This window comes from Ambystoma mexicanum, chromosome 2q, assembly GCF_040938575.1.
Source record: "Ambystoma mexicanum isolate Mex_15411 chromosome 2q, UKY_AmexF1_1, whole genome shotgun sequence".
Taxonomy (NCBI): domain Eukaryota; kingdom Metazoa; phylum Chordata; class Amphibia; order Caudata; family Ambystomatidae; genus Ambystoma; species Ambystoma mexicanum.
The window spans coordinates 1449471657-1449490954 of NC_090924.1; the positions used below are offsets into that span (position 1 = coordinate 1449471657).

General features: G+C 46.9%; 1 protein-coding gene across 2 annotated transcripts in view; it reads right to left on the reverse strand.

Annotated features, from left to right (window-relative positions):
- Positions 1-19298, reverse strand: part of LOC138570259 (zinc finger protein 268-like) — a 68384-nt gene that overhangs the window by 25465 nt on the left and 23621 nt on the right. The window contains exons 3-4 of one of the 2 annotated variants that reach the window (XM_069649023.1): positions 11177-11244; positions 5301-5432 (exon numbers count right to left, since the gene is read on the reverse strand). The gene's annotated coding sequence lies outside the window, so the exon portion shown is untranslated. The remainder of the gene's footprint in view (positions 1-5300; positions 5433-11176; positions 11245-19298) is intronic. The other variant, XM_069649022.1, reaches the window with a different exon arrangement.

The following is a 19298-nucleotide window of genomic DNA, read 5'->3' on the forward strand; positions in this document are numbered from 1 at the left end:
CTGCCTTCTCTAAATCCCAATCCCTAGTATATCACCCATTGTCCTCTCACTTCTCACTGTTAACTTTCACCCCTAAGCATCTTCAACCATGGGTCACCCCATTCATATGCTCTCTCAGCACAGACATGCAACGTTTGCTGTGCAAATGGAGGCGTACTCACTCGCACGAGATCCTACAACTCTACCTCTCTGCACTGACCTCTGTCTCAAGGCTTCTCTTGATAGAGCAATTCTATTCTCGCCAGCTACAGTGTACCCTAAACTCACTCCTCTCAAACCACTCTCACAGCTAATGGCCTACTGAATACTTTGCTGCAAAGATTTGCAAAATTAGAGACTCTCTTCTGATTTTACTCACACTCCCTCATTCTACACTCTGCCTACTCTACCATCATCGTCTGTCTCTATCTCCCACTTCAGTCATGCTAATACTGAAGAAGTCCTACCTTTACTGATAAATGCTAAACCCTCTTGCTCCTCAGCTAATCAAGCCTATTGTTTCTTTAGTGGACTCTCACCTGGCTGAACTCTTTAACTTGTCCTCCGCTTGCTTTCCCTCTATTTTCAAAACTGCCACATCATCCCTCTCAGGCAAGGCAAAGGGCTGGGCCAAACCACCTGGCTAACTTCACCCTGTGTCCCTCTTTCCACATAACTCTAAGGTGCTTGAAAGGGTTGTGATCAACCATCTTACCAGTTTCTTAGACATCCACAACCTTCATAACCCCGTAGAAGTAGGTTTCCCGCTCCTGTTACTCCACGGAAACTGCTCTCATGAAGGTCTCCAACTCAATCTCCTTTACTAAGTACTCCAACCTATCCTCTATCCTAATTCTCCTTTAACTGTCCACTGCCTTTGATTCCGTCGATCACTCTGATCTCCTTAATACTCCGTTTCTTCTTTGCATTCACGATACACTCTGATGTTAAACTCTAGCAAAACAGGAGGTGCTCTTCTTCCCTGCCAAATAATTTCCCTCTTCTCCTCCCACTGCCTATCTAATTCCCACCTGACACATTTCCCATCTCTTCTTCTGCTAGAAACCTCAGCATCATCTATGACCATCCTCACAACTTCTCTTCGTCTTCATCTCAAAAGGGTTGTGATCAACCCTGTTTCTGTTTCTTCTTGGCATTCACGATCAAGCATCCTACCTAGCACCTTACCAATGTTCTGTCTCCTGAAGCAACAACACCTCTCAACTCACTCCTCTAACTGTTGGTGTTATCCGTAACACTCTTTCTTGGGTCCCCTCCTCTTTACACTCTACACCTATTGTCTTGGGGCACTAATCTCCTCCATGGGTTCTTGTACCAACTCATCAAAGATGACATCCAGATCTTCTTCTCTTTCCAGAACTCTCCTCTCATCTCTGAGTTTCCAACTGCATGGCTTCACAATCTCTGATTTTAAACTCTCGCAAAACACCATTCTCACAACTTCTCTTCTTTCATCTCCAAAACTGCAATGGTGGTTCATCTCACCATTCTAGATATCAGGAAAATCAGGCACCTCCTTCCTGTCAACACCACCAAGCAGCTCTTAACCACTCTGGTCTTCCCTAAACTAGCCTACTGTGGCAGGATCATCTTTGGTCTCTGTTAGGCAAGATCTGACGCAGTACCCTTTGGGTGCACTATAACAACCTTGACCTCCTTTGGTAGAAGTCTGAACTACACAGGTTGGTAGTGTGGTTGAGCAGCCAAGCTTATCTCAAAAGGGGTCAATGTGAGCAGTAGGGTAGTTACACAGAGATTCACAGTGACAAGTATTCAATTAAAGTCTTACACTAAGGGTTTCTTGATTAAACAATTATGAATTTATTTAACAGTCAGTTTGAATAGGCCTTCTTCAAAAGGAGCAATATAACAGTAACACACAAATACACTCCAAAATACACTGGGCCTCATTACACGGTAGGCGGTAGCCATGGCGCTAACAGCGCCATGGCTACCCCCTTACCGCATTCCGGGTCCGTGTTCCCGGAATAGGGACTTTCCGGGTCATTCCGACCTTGGCGGGACCGGTAAGATCCCATTCCGGGAACCATTCCCCATTCCCATTGAGCTCAATGGGAATGGGGAAGTAGCTAATAACGGTAACGCAATTTGCGGTACCGTTATTAGCTCTGAAGTCCCTTAACGGGTCCCGTCCTTAACACCAGGTCAGACCTGGCGTTAAGGAAGGGACTCACTAAGGGACCTCGTAGTAGGGCGGTAAGGGATTACCAGCACTGGTGCCCTTACCGGTGCCAGTAATCCCTTACCGCCTACTGTGTAATGAGGCCCACTGTGTCAGTTTCTCTAAATCAGAAAATACCCATTTGGGATGGCACACTGACACTTTCTACACCCTCGGGTGACTTAAATAACTAGGACACTGTGGACATTTCTGTATCACTAGTACATTTATATCAATACTGAGATTGGTGTCAAAGAAAGGGGTTATTAGAATAAACAAGAGATCACACAAATATTCTGAAGCAGGTAAGTACTTTTGAACCCCCCCAATGCAGAGTAAGTTAAGTTAGCCCTTTCCTGGAAGGATAGGTGCAACACAAGGTCAGAGGAGAGAAGAGTCATACAGGGAGCCAGGCTAGGCCAATGTCAATTGGGCAAAGGTCTAGGTGAGCTGAAGCACTTCTTGCAGGTAAGCAAAAGTCTTGCACACTATTTTAGAGGTCTTTGAAGAAAATAAAAATCAAAGTAGGGCCACAAGCTGTTACGCCAAGACTAGTCTCAACTAAGAACAAGCAAGGCTACACAAGAGGTAAGTTCTCTTAGACTGTACAGTACCTTTGGTTAGAAGACAAAAGGTGGCAGATGACTTCTGTTCATGTGCAGCTCTGCAGATCCTGTTGTTCCTGGGGCTCAGTTATGCGGACAAGAGGGAGGACTTCTGGGGACTCCTGCACTGCAGTGGGACGGTCAGTGACAGCAACCAGCAATCTTCAAATCAGTGGCACTTTGTGGTTTCAGCTCCTCGTGTCTATAGAAAATAGCACCACCGCAGTTCCTGGCTGCCGAGATGGGCTTTCCTTGCATCTGGGGTCCAGCACTCTGTTGAGGTGGCTCAGGCTCGGTCAGTCCTGCTTCCTGGGATTCCGGAGGATCGTCCTGGAGCTCTTCGCCAGCTGAAAAGTGATGCACTCCAAATTTGGTGTTCCTCTCCCTGGCACTTCGGTTCCTGCAGCAGCAAGGAAGTACAGCCAGCTCAGAGAGGATGTCCAGATGAGTTCACTTTGGAGTTGATTGGTCCCACCAACTCAAAGGGAGAAGTCGTCTTTGCAGGGCTTCTCTAGCCGAGGCAAATTTGGAGCTTCAACACAGCATCAGGGCTTCACCTGGCAAACTAACGGTCCAGGAGTTGCAGCAGGGGTCTCTTCCAGGTTCTTCTTCGGATTCCTTCATCCAGTGGTCGACTCTGCCTTCCAAGCCAACAAGCCTTATCTTTTATGCATGTTTCTCCCATTCATTCCAGCCTAGCTGTCAGTTAAACAGCAGGGTGGATGTCCTTGCCGGACAGCCAGCCAGCCAATCACCTTTGGGTGTATTTCTGTAACCAAGGGGATTAAGCACAGGGAGTTTTGGGCACCTCCCTCACTTCCTGCCCCTGCCAGACACTCTGGACCCAGAGACGGGCTTCACTCATGAAGCCCGCCAAAGACAAAACAAACAAAGGGACCAAATCTGGTTTGGCGTGCAGAGTAAATCTCAAGTGGGACCTTTGCACAGAGAAATGGAGAAAAAAAAGACTGGGCCATTTTGACAAAAATAGCACCCAAGGGTGCTTTACTGCAGCTTCAAACACAGCCTGTGGTAAAGACACACCACAGTAGTAAAAAGTAAACCACTGCCATCAGCCGTTGATAGTAGAAAGGCTAACAAAAATGTGCATGAGAAACTAGACTAAGGAGACAAAGTAACCCCTCCAGCACCCTATGGTAAAATAGTGTGTGCTGGGTCTGGAAAGTTACAAATGTAAATAAAGCCAATTTCACTTCTCTGCTCTTGGAAACAGTAGTTAATCCAAGAGAAGGTATTTAAAACTTTGGGAAATCTGAAAGACTTCCCTGTGCCACTGCACTGAAGGTGCTGTGTGTCACAATGTAAAAAGATGCCTATGGAGTTTGTCAGACTCCAACAACCAGAAGAAACACAGAAAAATACAGAATTAAAAGTACAAAGTCCCAACGTTCAGCACAAGAGCTGGGGGTCTCTAAGGTAGAGAGGAATTAGTACATTTCTGAGAATCCTCCCTAACAGCCTCCCCAACTATGCTTTTGTTCCTCTCGGCAAACGTATTAACTTCACAACCAGGAATCTCTTAACTCATTCACTTCACACCTACTTCCTCGAAGCGTCACCAGGCTGGATGGCTGACGATGCAAAACAGGGCCGGACTAAAGTATCGTCATCTGGTTCACAAATCTATCCACGGTATGGCACCACCATATTTATCCTCCTCTATGAAACTCTACAAGCTTTCTTGTAATCACTTCTTTGGCTCGACTACCCTTGCAGCACCTCGCACTCCCTGTGCTTCTGCTCATTTTCTCTTCTTGCCCCACTTGCATGGAATTCACTTCCCCTGGACATCCGAGGAACAGTCCACACCGATTTGTTCAAAACCAGACTGAAAGTTAACCTCCTCAACTCTGAGTCAGCCTCATTAAACTACCTCTCATCTGCCATCAAGCTAACATTTTGACCTCACCTCTAACCTTCCTCTGTCCCTCACTTTCTACCGCCTCCACTCTAGCACTTCATCCATCATGGTCACATATCTAACACAGCTGGCCATACCGCCTACCTGTACTTACAAATGTCTAATGTCGGTTGGCCTTAATCTTTGTATGACCACGCATGTATTGTCCCTGGTGATTATTCGATTTACTCCCCTTCCACAACATGGTCAGAATGTCACCCCATTGTAGGCAGCTCACTGCTTCCCATCAAACTAGATTTCTTATCCATTATTTCTTTGTGATCAAAAGAACAATGTTCTTCCCTGTTTATAATTAATAAAAGATGTGGGCTGTCGGCAGATGGTGCCAATAAAGACTAGGGCCTTCATTACAAGCAGGGTGGGACATCTGAGGGTTATTCTGCCACACTGAGTTACCCATACCGGTTGGTGCTGTTTGGCCATAAACAAATTATTTGCAGCAAACTGGTTGAAAGTGCTTGCATAAGAGATCAGAACATAGTTTAGATTGTATTAGTCATGATACCCCATTGGGCATTCGGTTTTTGATGAGCAACAAACGAGGCCACAACAAAGATAATGAGAACCTTACCTTGCACCCTCTGGTACCGTGATTGCGCTGACTTCAGATAATTTACGTTGAAATACATGAATGGATTTCTCTGTGTAACGGCTATTCACCAGCTCATTGACAGGAACGTCTGTGGTCTCGGTGACTGTGTCCCTAATAAAATCAGTGAAACACAAAGTCACTGCAAGCCACAGTGTTTAAAGTACAAGTCCGAGCAAAAGTCTTTGTGTTACAGGAGCTAAAAGAAGATTAGAGGAATGAACTCAGAAGTGGTAATCTCGCAAGAATTGCATACAATGTACTGCGGAGCGTATTAGGACTTGAAAGCAAATAACTACGTTTCGGGAAATAAGCTGAAAGCAGGTAAGTGTGGAGAGACGAAATTAATGTTATTTATGCAATTGTTTGAGATTTAATGAAGAAAAAAAATCTGAAACAGAAACAAGGAAGGTCAGTCTTATAATATAAATGACACAAAAAGGGTGCTAAAAAAAAGGAATTTGAACAAGAATACCTGACTAAAAATTATCATATTTAATTTAGTAGACAAACGGCATAATGGAAAAGGCAGTTTACCTTTTGACTACCAGAGGAAAACAACAGTTAAAACGAAATGGTTATATTTACAATCTGGAAAGATTTAAAGGAGAAAGGAAATGGTGTCTGGAAATGCATAGAATATAAGAAAATAAACTGTAGAGGAAGAGCAATAACCACTTGAGGATACATTGAAAAAAATAAAAATCATATCCATGACCCAGACATAGTAAAAATCGAAGTTAAGGAAAAAATACATGAGTTGAAAAGGAAAGCGAAGTCGGAAGCATAGATATTAGGGGAAGTACAGCCACCTTTGGCTGGCAAAATGCCTTGTAATAAATTACTTAAAAAAAGGATAATGGAGGTCGCTTGGGGGCACGGAACAAGATGGCAGCCTGAGTTACTGCTCTCGCTCCCTCCGGCACTAATGAGATGAGACAGAGCGTTTACAACCGCCAATTCCACAGATAAAGAGACCCACCCAATCCGTGATAGACTGGGGAACCGGCTGGAGAAACCAACGCCCTTAGGAGGGAATTGAAAGTTACTAAAGAGTGTACTGATGAATTAAGTTGGCAATTACTCCAATCACAGGCAGGACAGGCCCTATTGCCTGGAAACGTTTCGCCAGTGTCAACCTCATCAGCCAGTCCAGCACAGATAACTCTTCTTGGGGCAGTTCCTTTAGCTCCACCTGAACGATTTACGGGGGATTCCAAGAAGTATGCAACGTTCATGAACCAGTGTCGTCTTCATTTTCTTTGTAGACCTGGGGCTTTTCCTAATGACCAGTCATGGGTTGTTTTTGTTTTATCATACTTGAGTGGCAGTACTGCGGATTGGTCTGTGCCATTATTAAGTCAGGATGATCCACTGCTACATGACTTCAGGGGTTTTCAACAGGAGATGGAGAAACTCTTTGCTCGCCATACCCAAGGACAGGCATTGGACACTGAACTTTTGTCCCTACGTCAAGGAAATCAAGACTTGTTAACATATATAGCAACCTTCAACATGCTAGTGGTTGAAACAGGGTGGCCTGAAGATAAAAGGACCACGTTATTCCACCGGGGTCTACGGGGAGAACTAAAGGACGCTCTTGCTCAAGTGGTTAATCCACCAAAGGACTGTGCAGAGTTCATCAATCTTGTTGTTCAGCTAGATCATAGGTTACAAGACCGAAAAGCAGGTCGGATGAGATTGGACACTCGTGCTATGTATGTCTGTTCAAAGGACGCTGTCTCACGTACAGCAGAGAACACGGTAGAACCTATGCAAATCGGAGGGGTAAGGGCCAATTTAACTAAGGCCGAAAGAGACAAGAGAAGGCAACAGCAGTTATGTTTATACTGTGGCAAATCAGGCCATTTCCTCAATGAGTGTCCAGTGAAGCCTCCTAGGAGAACCGTTGGGGCCAGAGAAAGAAGATGAGAACAAGGAGTCGGAAAACTACCAAGCCCGGCAAGCGTAGAGGTTTGTTTGTCAAGCGAGGAAGATGAGCCACAGACCTCACAGTTTGCGTTACCTGTGATTTTGATCAATTACCAACAACCGTCTCGGATGCATGCTGTAGAAGCATACATAGATAGCATAGCAGTTGGGAACTACATAGACCAAGATCTGGCAGCAACAATGGGGCTTCCCTTATGCCTAAAGCCGACTACTGAAAAGTTAACCACTGTTGATGGTGCGGAAATAGCTTCCGGTCCAGTAAACCAATGTACAGCAACATTAACCTTTCTGTGCCAGGATGAAAACCGAGAATCTATTGTTTTCAACCTCATCAAGGCTCCTCAGTTCCGGTTAATTTTAGGGATGCCGTGGTTAGTAGCTCACAATCCTCAATTAGATTAGCGTGCAAAGAAGTTGGCCTTTTCCGATGATTGTGCTCTCAGTTGCTATCACAGAGAAAAGCAGAAACTGGATTTAAACACATCTGCTCATGGGACAGCGACAATAGTACTGGGCGTGACTGGTACTCTACCAAGTGAATACCAAGATTTTCAAGACGTATTTCAGAAAGAACAAGCTAATACCTTACCCCCACACAGGCCTTATGACTGTCAGATCGATCTCGTACCTGGTGTACAAATTCCGTGTGGTCCAATCAATGCACTCACTGAACCAGAAAACCTCCATTTGAAGTCTTATCTAGTTCAGTACCTGGCAAATGGGTTTATCCGCCCATCTAAATCACCGGCAGCCTCTCCCTTATTCTTTGTACCAAAGAAGGAAGGGGAGTTGAGGACTTGCATCAGCTATCGCGCATTAAACCAAATAACCGTGAAAAATCGCTATCCACTGCCTCTTATTCCGGAACTGTTAGATCAGGTTAAAGACGCCCAAATCTGCACTAAATTGGACCTTAGGGGAGCGTACCATCTTGTTCGAGGGAAGAAAGGAGATAAATGAAAAACCGCCTTTCGTACCAAGTATGTCCTGTATGAATACCAAGTAATGCCCTTTGGGCTTTGCAATGCACCCGCTGCTTTCCAATACTTCATGAATGATGTCTTACGGGAATTAATCTACGTTTGTGCCTTGTTTTATATTGATGATATCTTAGTATATTCCATTTTAAAAGAGGACCATGTCAAGCATGTTCGCTCTGTTCTTGCAAAACTCTGCCAACATCAACTGTATGCTAAACTCGAAAAGAATAAAATTCATGTCACCGAAGTTGAGTTCCTCGGTTTTATCCTCACTCCAAAAGGAATCAGAACGGATATGCACAAGGTAGATGCCATTCTTAATTGGCCGTCCCCACCTTTGCTCAAAGGAATCCAGAGCATGCTGGTGTTTGCACATTTTTACCGCTGATTCATCCCAGGTTTTTCTCAGATCATCCAATCACATCATTATTATGAAAAAACAATAAAAAATTCCAATGGACTGAAGAAGCAGAAAAGGCCTTTCAGGAACTCAAAAAAAGGTTCACTTCTGCCCCGATTCTACGACATCCTCGCCCAGATCTCCCTTACGTGGTGGAAACGGATGCCTCTAGCATGGCAATGGGAGCTGTTCTCTCACAAAGGGACCCCGAAACTGGTCATTTACATCCTGTGGCTTTCGGGTCACGCAAATTCTCACCCCCTGAGCTCAACTATGCTATCACAGACAAAGAACTTCTAGCTATTAAATCAGCCTTTAAGGCTTGGCGACATTATCTCCTAGGTGCCAGACATACCATCACCGTGATAACAGATCATCAAAACCTACAATACTTAAAAACTGCGAAGGCTCAATCTTCACGTCAACTGCGATGGATCCTCTTCTTCGCAGAATACGACTATGTGATCACATATCGACCAGGAGTCAGAAACGGAAAGGCTGATGCCCTATCCCGCATGGGTATTAATGAAAAGGTATACACAACCCCAGATCCAGTGACCATTATTCCAAGTGACAAACTCCTATGCCTTACAACAACATTGACTCAGAATGAACTCCAGAATAAGATTTGAATCCCGAGCTCTTACACGAATGGAGCACTCAAGGAGAACTCAATTAAAGATCAACTACCATATTTCAGGGATCGTTTATACCTGCCAAGTAAAGAATTACAAGAGCAAGTCATCTCTGGCTATCACGACTCCTTGATTGAAGGTCAACCTGGAATTGCCAAAACTCTAGCCAAAGTAAAACAAAACTATTGGTGGCTCACTTGGCATAAAGACATTATTCAATATATCCTATCCTGCGGTGAGTGTGCACAAAATAAATCTCAGAAGCAGAAACCAGCTGGTCTTCTTCAACCATTGGAAATTCCACCCGCACCCTGGCATACACTTTCTCTCCATTTCATCACAGATTTACATCCTAGTCAAGGATTCAACACCATCACTAGATTGTAGATTTATTCTCGAAAATGGCACATTTCATTCCTTTTAAAAGTCTCCCAAATGCATCCAGCCTGGCAAAGGTAATTCTTGAACATATTGTACGGTTACATGGTTTTCCTTCGGTCCTGATCTCAAACCGAGGTAGTCAATGGACCTCATTACAGGTCAGGCGGTCCGGAATTAACAGTGGCGGTAAACCCGCCACCACTGTTAATTCCGGACCGCCCGATCCCGAGTCCTGCAGGCGGGAAGTGATCTTCCCGCCAGGTCTGACCTGGCGTGTTGAACACCTCCCGCCTGCAGGCGGACGTGGAAACACCAGCACCATCACGAGATGGTGCCGGTGTTTCCACTTCCCCCTTCCCATTGAGTCCTATGGGACTCAATGGGAATGGGGATTTACACCATTCCGCCTCCGGGATTCCCAGGACACCAGGGTCGTGATGCCCTGGTATTTCCGGGAGTCACGGAGGCGGAATGGTAATATAAGTCCGGCGGTAACCAGGCGGTTTTACCGCAGCGGTTACTGCCGGACTCGTAATGAGGCCCGATGTGTATCTAACTTCTGGAAGGAAGTTGGAAGGACTTATTATGGATAGCTGAATATGCCTATAACAACTCATTACACACCAGCCCTGGACAAACTCCTTTCAATACCATATATGGTAGACATCCACAAACTTCTGAAGTAGATGTTCCAACTACTCTGGAAATGCCAGCAGTTAAAACCTTACAATCAACCATTTCCCAAGCCTTCAAAAAGGCAGCTGAACATTTAATCCAAGCTAAGATCAGACAAAAGAAATTCTCCGACCAACATCGTAGAAAGGCTCCCGATTACCAAGTTGGGGATGAAGTCTGGTTAACATCAAAACATGTGCCCATAAAAGGAACCCAGACCTTTTGCCCACGATATCTAAGACCTTCCACCATTAAATCTGTAATAAATCCAGTAGCTGTTAAACTAGCCTTACCATCAAATATGCAGATTCATCCTGTGTTCCACATATCACTTCTGAAACCTATTCAACCTGGAACTCGATTTACAACCCCACCAAAACCAGTATTGGTCAACGGAGAACCAAAGTTTGAAGTTAAAGACATCCTACATTCAAAAATCACCAGATCTAAGTTATACTATTTAGTAGATTGGAAAGGATAAGGCCCATAGGACAGAACATGGGAACCTAGTGAATACATCCATGCGCCACACTTGATAAAATGGTTCCATCAGAATCATCCAACCAAACCAGGACCAGGCAGGAGAACTACCGTGAGAGGGGCCTTGGGGGGATGGGAGAGGGGGAGTACTGTCATGATCCCTACCCCTAACCCTCATAGATAAGTCAGCCTCCCAACTGGAGCTAGGTTACGGCCTTCCACTGTGGCCTCAAAGGCCTTAACATCTCGTCAAAGACGCTCTTGGAGTCTGTCCTGGCACCTTAGGCGCCACGCTCATACTTAATGTGAAGATACCATTAGGGTTTAATTTACTTACGGAATAGCGCCACTCACCGTGCATTCACTTACCAACTCGTGCTCATCTCCAATCAGCATGGCAACGACTAAATCTCTTTCCACACCTATAGGAAAGAATTAGAGACATTAGTAACAAACAAAGGGGGACAAGAAAGAAAGAGCAGAATATCAAGACTGTAAGGAAGCAAAACCTACCTTATCAGAGTCAGAGTCACAGCAGGTCTGGACTCAAACAGGGCCCGCACCAGTGAAGCAACTAGGATGCAGCACAACGCACAAAGAATTAAGGACCAATCCTCATCTGAAACATTACTATTGGCCGCACCAGCGTTGCATTGTGGAAAGACAGGTGCGTGTCCCGAAGGGGAAAGTGTGTTGAAGTGAAGGATCCTTCCTGCCACGCGGGCCTAGCTGAGACTTGAGGAAGTGTAACAGCCCCTTAAGAGGCCCGCACCCCGGACGCAGGAGGCCCTGAGAGGGGGGGTGTCCCCTCCTTGCTAGGGACAGTGTGGATGGCATGACTGGGAAAGGGCCTGGGAAAAGTGCCCAGGGACTTGCAGAGCGCCCGCACTGTGCTGAGGAAATAACGACAGAGACACAGAGGATGACCGCCCAAAGTTCGAGACAAGCAGTGTGCGAATGATCCACTGCGAACAAGGAGCTGCAGATAGAGGGAAGTCGAAAGGAACGAAACGGAGGTGGAGTGATCCCCTCGGGTGCTCCGAGTCCCTGAGGAGCGCGGGGGTGAGGGAAGGGAAAACAAAACTCGGCTGGAGAACACTGAATCGTGTGTGAGGCCTCCTGCAGCCCCAGCAGATCAGGGACAGAGGGGTCTGGGTGCCTGAGGAAGATAGCCCCAAGTTGAACACGAGGGAGACCTCTGAGAAGAAACGGGCACTAGTGATGAGGAGAAGGAGCACCTGAACGAACTGGAGGAGCCGGAGGAAGTGGAGAGACCGGGCCTGGTAGCCGAGTGGGGAACTGCCGCAGTGGCCTAAGATAAGGACTGGTGGTCAAAGCTTGGAAGCACTGCAGCGAACTGAGGTGGTGACACAACGCTGTAGTGGGTGACAGAATAACTCAGCCCTCTATCTCCCAGCCCAGAGGGCAGCGAAAGTGGACAGTGCCTAATGGAATAAGAGGACTGAGGTACAATAGTCCGCTCGGCTTCAAAGACAGACAAGAAGTCCTGAACAGAGCAGGGCAGCACCAGGAAATTGAATTTGAGGTCTCCAAGGTCTCCATATACCAGGACCTCTCCAACTGTACTCTAGCCCAGAGGAGAGATTGTAGGCCACGTACAACCTGGCTACGAGAGAGGGAGATCCGTTATAGATGGGGCTATCCATTCGCACTGGAATTTGAAGTGGAAGGTGAGGAACATAGACTGATGTCTATAGAAGAGGAAGAACAAGCCCTGAAACACCTCACTTCGGGCCACGGAGCTTCAGGAGCGGGGGCCACGCCGCCCACAGGACATGACGTCCGATGATGCCTGAACCAGACCAGCGCCATGGCCGCAGAGAAGAAGAGCGCAGACTGGGCGGAGGTTTATGAGGCTCAACGGCCCCTCACCCGGAAAGACCCAGAGACGAGAGAGCAGACTGGGGACTGAAAGATGAGAATGGGGTGAGTGAACGGCCACATACTCATTAGCGGAAGGCGGGTAACCGTCCTAATAAACATTAAATGCATGCTGGGGGGAGGCCTCCCCATAGTAGGCCCTGGTGAGAGAAGGGGCGTCTCACACTTCATTATTCATGTCTCCACGTTGGAGTCTTAGTTTTGGAACAGTTAAACGGTTTAACATTCAGTTCAAAGGGGTAACCGGCACCAAAGGGGTTGATTTGCAGAACATGGAGCATAGCCCTCCAGAAGGACAAGATCAGAACCCAGAGGCGACTCCAACCCTCCGTAGTGAAATGGTAAAGGGAAAGAAAGAAGTCTGGTATTGAGGATAATGGAGTTGAGCGTGGTCTAAGGGTGGGCACCCTAAATGTAAAAGGGATGAACTCCCCGACCAAGTGGTCACTGATCATTAGACAGTTTAAGAAAGCCTCACTGGATATTTTGTTCATGGCGGAGACAAGACTAGTTCAGGGGGAAGAGCGGGAGCTGAAAGGAGGAGGAGTGGGAAAGGTTTACTGGGCCTCAGGACCTGTGAAAAAAAGGAGGGGTGGAAATTCTCCTCCACAAGAATTGTCGGATCCAAGAGTGTAGGGCTACTCCTCTGCTGGAGGGCAGACTGCTGATAGTGGAGGGAATGCTGGACAGGGTGAGGATGTTGCTAGCAGCTATATACACCCCCAATCAGGGACAGGACAAATTCATAAGGGAGGCACTCGATATGGGAGGCAGACCTATACATTATTGGGGGAGACTTCAACGCCTGGGCAAATGAGACATGGGATAGGAAAACGAGAGAGGGAAGCGGAGATAAAGGGGAAGATAGATGGTGCCCCATGGGCGAGTCGATGGAACGGACGGAATGCATTGATTGATGTGTGGTGGCAGAAACACCCAAGGGAGGAGAGGTACACGTTCTACTCTCCCCGCACAAAACATATACGAGAATTGATTATATCCTTCTCAATAGGGAACAGAGCCTGAGGATGATTGAAAGTACAATAAGGCCAGTAGCTTGGTCGGACCATGATATGGTGTGGTGCGCCCTCGAAATGACCGGTCATACAGGCCAAGGGGCATGTGAAGGTGCAATGACTCGCTTTGGCATGACCCCCTTTTCTCTGACTCTCTTGCAGAGGGTATAGCAGAATATTTTGAATTGAATGACACAGGGGAAGTGAGTGTAGATACGGTATGGGATGCAGGGAAGGCGACCTGGTGAGGCATACTGATTGGAGAGGGGGCGAGGAAGAAGAGGGAGAGGGGACTGGTGATGGGGAAGCTCCAGAAGGAAATAGCTGATGGGGAGAAAGAGTTGCATACAGGGTCGGGTGACATGGTGGACCTTAGGGAGAAGTGCTGGCTAAAAGGGAGGAGCTGAGGGCCCTGGACATGGGTGCAACATTATGGAAACTGAGGTATCTGAAACAAAAATACTACGAGAAGGGTGATAAGGCTGATGCACTCCTAGCGGCCAGATTCCGTGCCCAGAAGGGGGAGAGGTGGGTCATTAAACTAGAGAGGTCTACACCGGGAGAAGGAGAGAGGCACACACCAGAAACTATAGCAGGGGGCTTTGCTCGATACTATGAAAAGCTATATTCCACCGAGGTAGGAGAAGGGCTGTTGGAGGTAGAGAGGTACTTGAGTGATATGGATATGAATAAACTCACGCCTCTGGAGACAGAACATTTAGAGAGCCCCATTACAGAGGAGGAGGTTCATGACGCAATATGCCATCTCCCGAACGGGAAATCCGTGGGCGAGGATAAATATACAATAGGGTTCTACAAGAAATACTCCGGAACCCTTTCAAAACATTTGGTTAAATTATATAACTATATCTTGGAGACGGGAAAGGCTCTGGCCTTGCTTAGTAAAGCCCTGATTTCCGTCATCCCTAAGAAGGGGCGGGACCCATCCCAGAGCTCTTCATACCGTCCAATCTCCCTCCTGAACGTGGATGAAAATATTTTCACCTGCATTCTGGCGATGAGATTTGAAGAGAAGTTACTGCACCTAATACACCCGGACCAAATGGATTCATAGCGGGAAGGCAGGGACCGGATGCGATTAGGAAGACCATAGACCTAATTGAGCATGTAGGGGGGAGTATCCGGGGGAACAATCGCTCCTCAGTCTAGACACCGAAAAGGCATTCGATAGAGTGGAATGGACCTTTCTCTTCGGGGTGCTGCAGAAGATCGGGGTTGGGGAGCGGATGTGCAGCGCTATCAGGGCGGTCTATACGGACCCGACAGCTAAGATAATGGTTAACAGTGTCACATCACGGGAATTCCCCTTGACAAGGGGCACCAGACAGGGTTGTCCCCTCTCGCCCCTCATTTGCCCTGGCCATGGAACCTCTAGGAGAGAAGATAAGACGAGATAGCGGGATAGGAGGTATAGCAGTTGGGCGACAAATGTAAATAATTAGTATGTATGCGGATGACATCCTTATGTACCTCTCGGATACGGGAGATTCCTTACAAAGAGCACTTTGGGTTATAAGGGACTACGGGAAAGTGTTGGGCTTCAAGATAAATATCGACAAATCGACTCTCCTCCCCCTGGGTGCAGGAACATCAGAGCAACTGCTTAGATGGTCAGCCCTGGGGATACCGATTGAAAGGTACTGTATAAAGTACCTAGGGGTGCTCATACCATGGAGGTTGGAGAGGATTTATGAATGTAACTTCCCCCCACTCCTGCATAGACTAACAGGTGAAATGGAGAAGTGGGAGAAACTTACAATGTCCTGGTTGGAGCGACTGAACGCACTTAAATGGTGATTCTTCCTCGAATACTATATTTATATCAAGCACTCCCGATAGAATTACCAGGGATACATTTTGAGGAATTGAAGAAAAAAATACTTCGATTTCTGTGGCAGGGTGGATGACTGAGGGTTGCCTACAAACTTCTGATTCAGCTGAAAGAAAAGGGAGGGGTGGGACCTCCGGAAATGAGGACATATTACAGGGCAGCCCAGTTTAGGGCCCTGGTCCCCCACTTACGGGGGGAGAAGGATAAACAATCGGTAGGGATAGAAAACCACACATTTCGCCCGGTTACCCAGGGGGAGTGGCATGGGCACCGAAGAAGGCAATGCCGAAAGGAATCTACTCACATAAAATATTAGGGCCACTACTCAGGCTGTGGAAGGACAGGAAGGAGATGGAGGTAGTCACGACCTTGCCCTCCCCGTTGAGTCACATATGGGCTCCGCCCATACGGGATGCCATACCAGAACATGCTAGCTACCAAGACTGGTTTGAAGCAGATTTAGAGAGAGTGGGGCAAGTTCTAAAGAAGGAGGAGTTTGTGGGGATTACGGACCTGGAAACCACGTTGGGGTTGAGAAACATGTCGGTCCTCAGATATCTGCGACTGAAGGGGGTTCTAAAATATGCAAGATGGAAGGAGGAATTGCAGAGGGAACTGACGCAAACGGAAAAAATACTAGAAACGGCAAAGGGCACTACGGGTCTCATCTCAAGGTTATACCAGGCGTTACTGGAAGCTGGGGGGGGGGGGGGAGATGTCTCAATATAAAGGGTGAGATGGGAAAGGGATCTGGGAAGGGAGATAGACCCAGACTTATGGAAGAGGCTGTTTAAATGCACACCACACCTCGATCGCCTGCCAGTATAAGTTACATGTGCTTAAGCTGCTGTATAGGTGGCAATGGGATCCAGTGAGACTGGGAAGATGTACCCGGGAACGGACCCCCACTGCTGGAGGAAATGGGGTCACATAGATTACTGGCACATGTGGTGGGACTGTGCGAAAGTTCAACAATACTGGAAGGAAGTGTTGGGGTGTATAAGGGATTTGGATGGGGTACAAAGGAAAATTAACCCAATGCTTGTGCTGTTTGGAATTGAAATAACAGAGGACAGCTGGAGAAAACTGCCACACATGCCGCACTTTCTACTACTGGCAGCGAGGGCATGCCTGGCAGGGAGTTGGAAAAGGGACAATCTCCCATGTAAGAAGCAGTGGGTGGCGAAGGCTCTGGACCTTTACAGGATGGAGGAGCTAAGGAGGTTGATACACAACCGATCACATACCAGGGTGATGGAGTGGGCCCCATTCCTGGAGAACTTCCATTCAGAACATCCCCAGGAGGCAAATAAACCGGGTGGAATGGGCGGTGGATTGGGCTGAGATGAACTGGAACAGGGTGTTGCCCCAGTGCAAGGAAGTAGAACATGGGTGGAGAGGTGAAAATTGGACAGGACCCTTGGATGGAGAAAAATGGGGTGATCACGCCCAAGCCTTCAAACCTCAAGCTATACTAGAGAAGATGAAACATGGAGGGTTTGTTTATCGAATGTGGGGGTGGGGGGGGAAGAAAAATTCGAAACGTGGTTGGTATCTGTTACGAAAAAAGAATTGCAAGTTTTCAACATATAGTTGTATTGTGATGATGCTAATAAAATCAATTAAAAAAAGGATAATATATAATAGGAATTTGGAAAATAGATTACTGATAGTCCAGAAAAGGGTGGGAGATGTGGAAATACCAGATAACTTAATAAAACTCTGCAGGGTGAAAAATTCATGTATTTCGATAGAAAAACAATGGATAACAGATATATTATTTTTGCAACAAATCAAAACTTAAATCGATTAGCAATAAGCAAAAAATTGATGCTAGAACATTCAAATATTGCCCTAAACCGTTCAAACGGTTTAGTTATATAGTGTGCATGGACAAACAGATACAGATTTATTTCAACTGGTATACATATTGATGAGATAAAAAAGAGAAAAATCGACAGAGAAGTATTTTCGAAACGGAAAGAAATTATGCCCAATGTAGAGAAAGCGGGAAACACATGCTCAATGGACTATGAATTAGCAGCACTTAAAGCAATGAACCAAACGTTCCCAATGAACGAAATACTGGGCTGCTACTTTCACTACAGCCAAGCCTTCTGGCGCAACCTTCAGAAACATGGGCTTCAAATAAAATATAGCGCTGATAGCAAATTTCAACATCACATAAGAAAATTGTGTGCATTAGCATTCATACCGAAGGATGATGTAGTGGAAGCACAGGTGACAATCATAAATGAGACGTATAAAAGAAAGAATGACATGGCTGAATTTTTGAATTACTACGAGGAAATGTGGATTGGTGGACACACGCGCCTTGGACATAAAATATCCAAGATTCAAACCGAATACTGGAATTGTTTTTCAGCAATTTTAAATGGATCTGCAAAAACTAAAAACCTTGAGGGGTGGGTTAATGGCCTAAACGTGGCCATTAGACATGCAAAACCAACATTATGGACATTTTTTAGTGTGTTACAAAGAGAGCAAGGAGTACAGGAAATCTCTATAGGCCTCATTACGAGTAGCGCGGTAAAAAAAGGGTCATTACCGGCATAGAGGAACGAGCGGGTCCGTGCTCGTATAGCCGGTGATTACGAGTGCGTGAGCACGCGCGAACCCCATGCCGGTAATGGCCATACCGGCATGCCACTGAAGGCCCGCCAAACACCCCCCCCCCGACAGCACCATCACTGGACCCGCTGATACCGCCACCGCCTAGGAGGAACGCCTAAATACCGACCCGGTAATACCAACATGCTAATACCGGGCTCGTAATACCGGACCCGGAAAGAACATCATCAGGAAATGGGCCAGCGGGCATTTTTAATAACAGAATCAGTTGCAATCCTCCCAAACCACCAGTTGTTTCCAGGAGAGCTCTGTGGCAATACTCTGTGATAATGTCTAAGGCAACCCGGAAGACCACCCCCCGGCTGCGGAAACAGCGCTTTTCCAATGCTGCATTAAATAAGCTAGTGGACACCTTTGCTGCACACGCTGATGCCATCAAATCCCAGAACCTGAACACCCCCCCCGACAGCACCATCACAGGACCCGCTGATACCGCCACCGCCTAGGAGGAACGCCTAAATACCGACCCGGTAATACCAACATGCTAATACCGGGCTCGTAATACCGGACCCGGAAAGAACGTCACCCCCCGGCTGCGGAAACAGCGCTTTTCCGATGCTGCATTAAATATGCTAGTGGACACCTTTGCTGCACACGCTGATGCCATCAAATCCCAGAACCTGAAGCGTGAGGTGCAGCAGCAGAAGAAGGACATCTGGCAGGAGGAAGCCCGCAAGGTGTCTGCTGTGGGAACCACCCCACGTAGTGTCAAGGATTGCAGGAAGAAGTGGGACGACCTCTGCCTGAGGGTGCGTAACATCATTGCAAGCAACAAGAGGGAGGCCATGGCCACAGGCGGGGGTCCCCACTCTCCTGCCAAAATGACCTCCTGGGAGGAGACCGCAAGCACCTTCATAAATCCAGAGTCCATCGAGGCATTTGGGGAGATGGAGACGGGTGCGGCATCAACACCAGAAGGAGGTGAGTGACCCAGCAGATCCATGTAGGGGAAACCATGACATAGCAAATGTTATGTGGAAGAGAGTCTAGGCAAGGCAATGCATGTCCCAACACTCATATGAACATATTCAAGTCCAGATGGCGGGCCAAACCC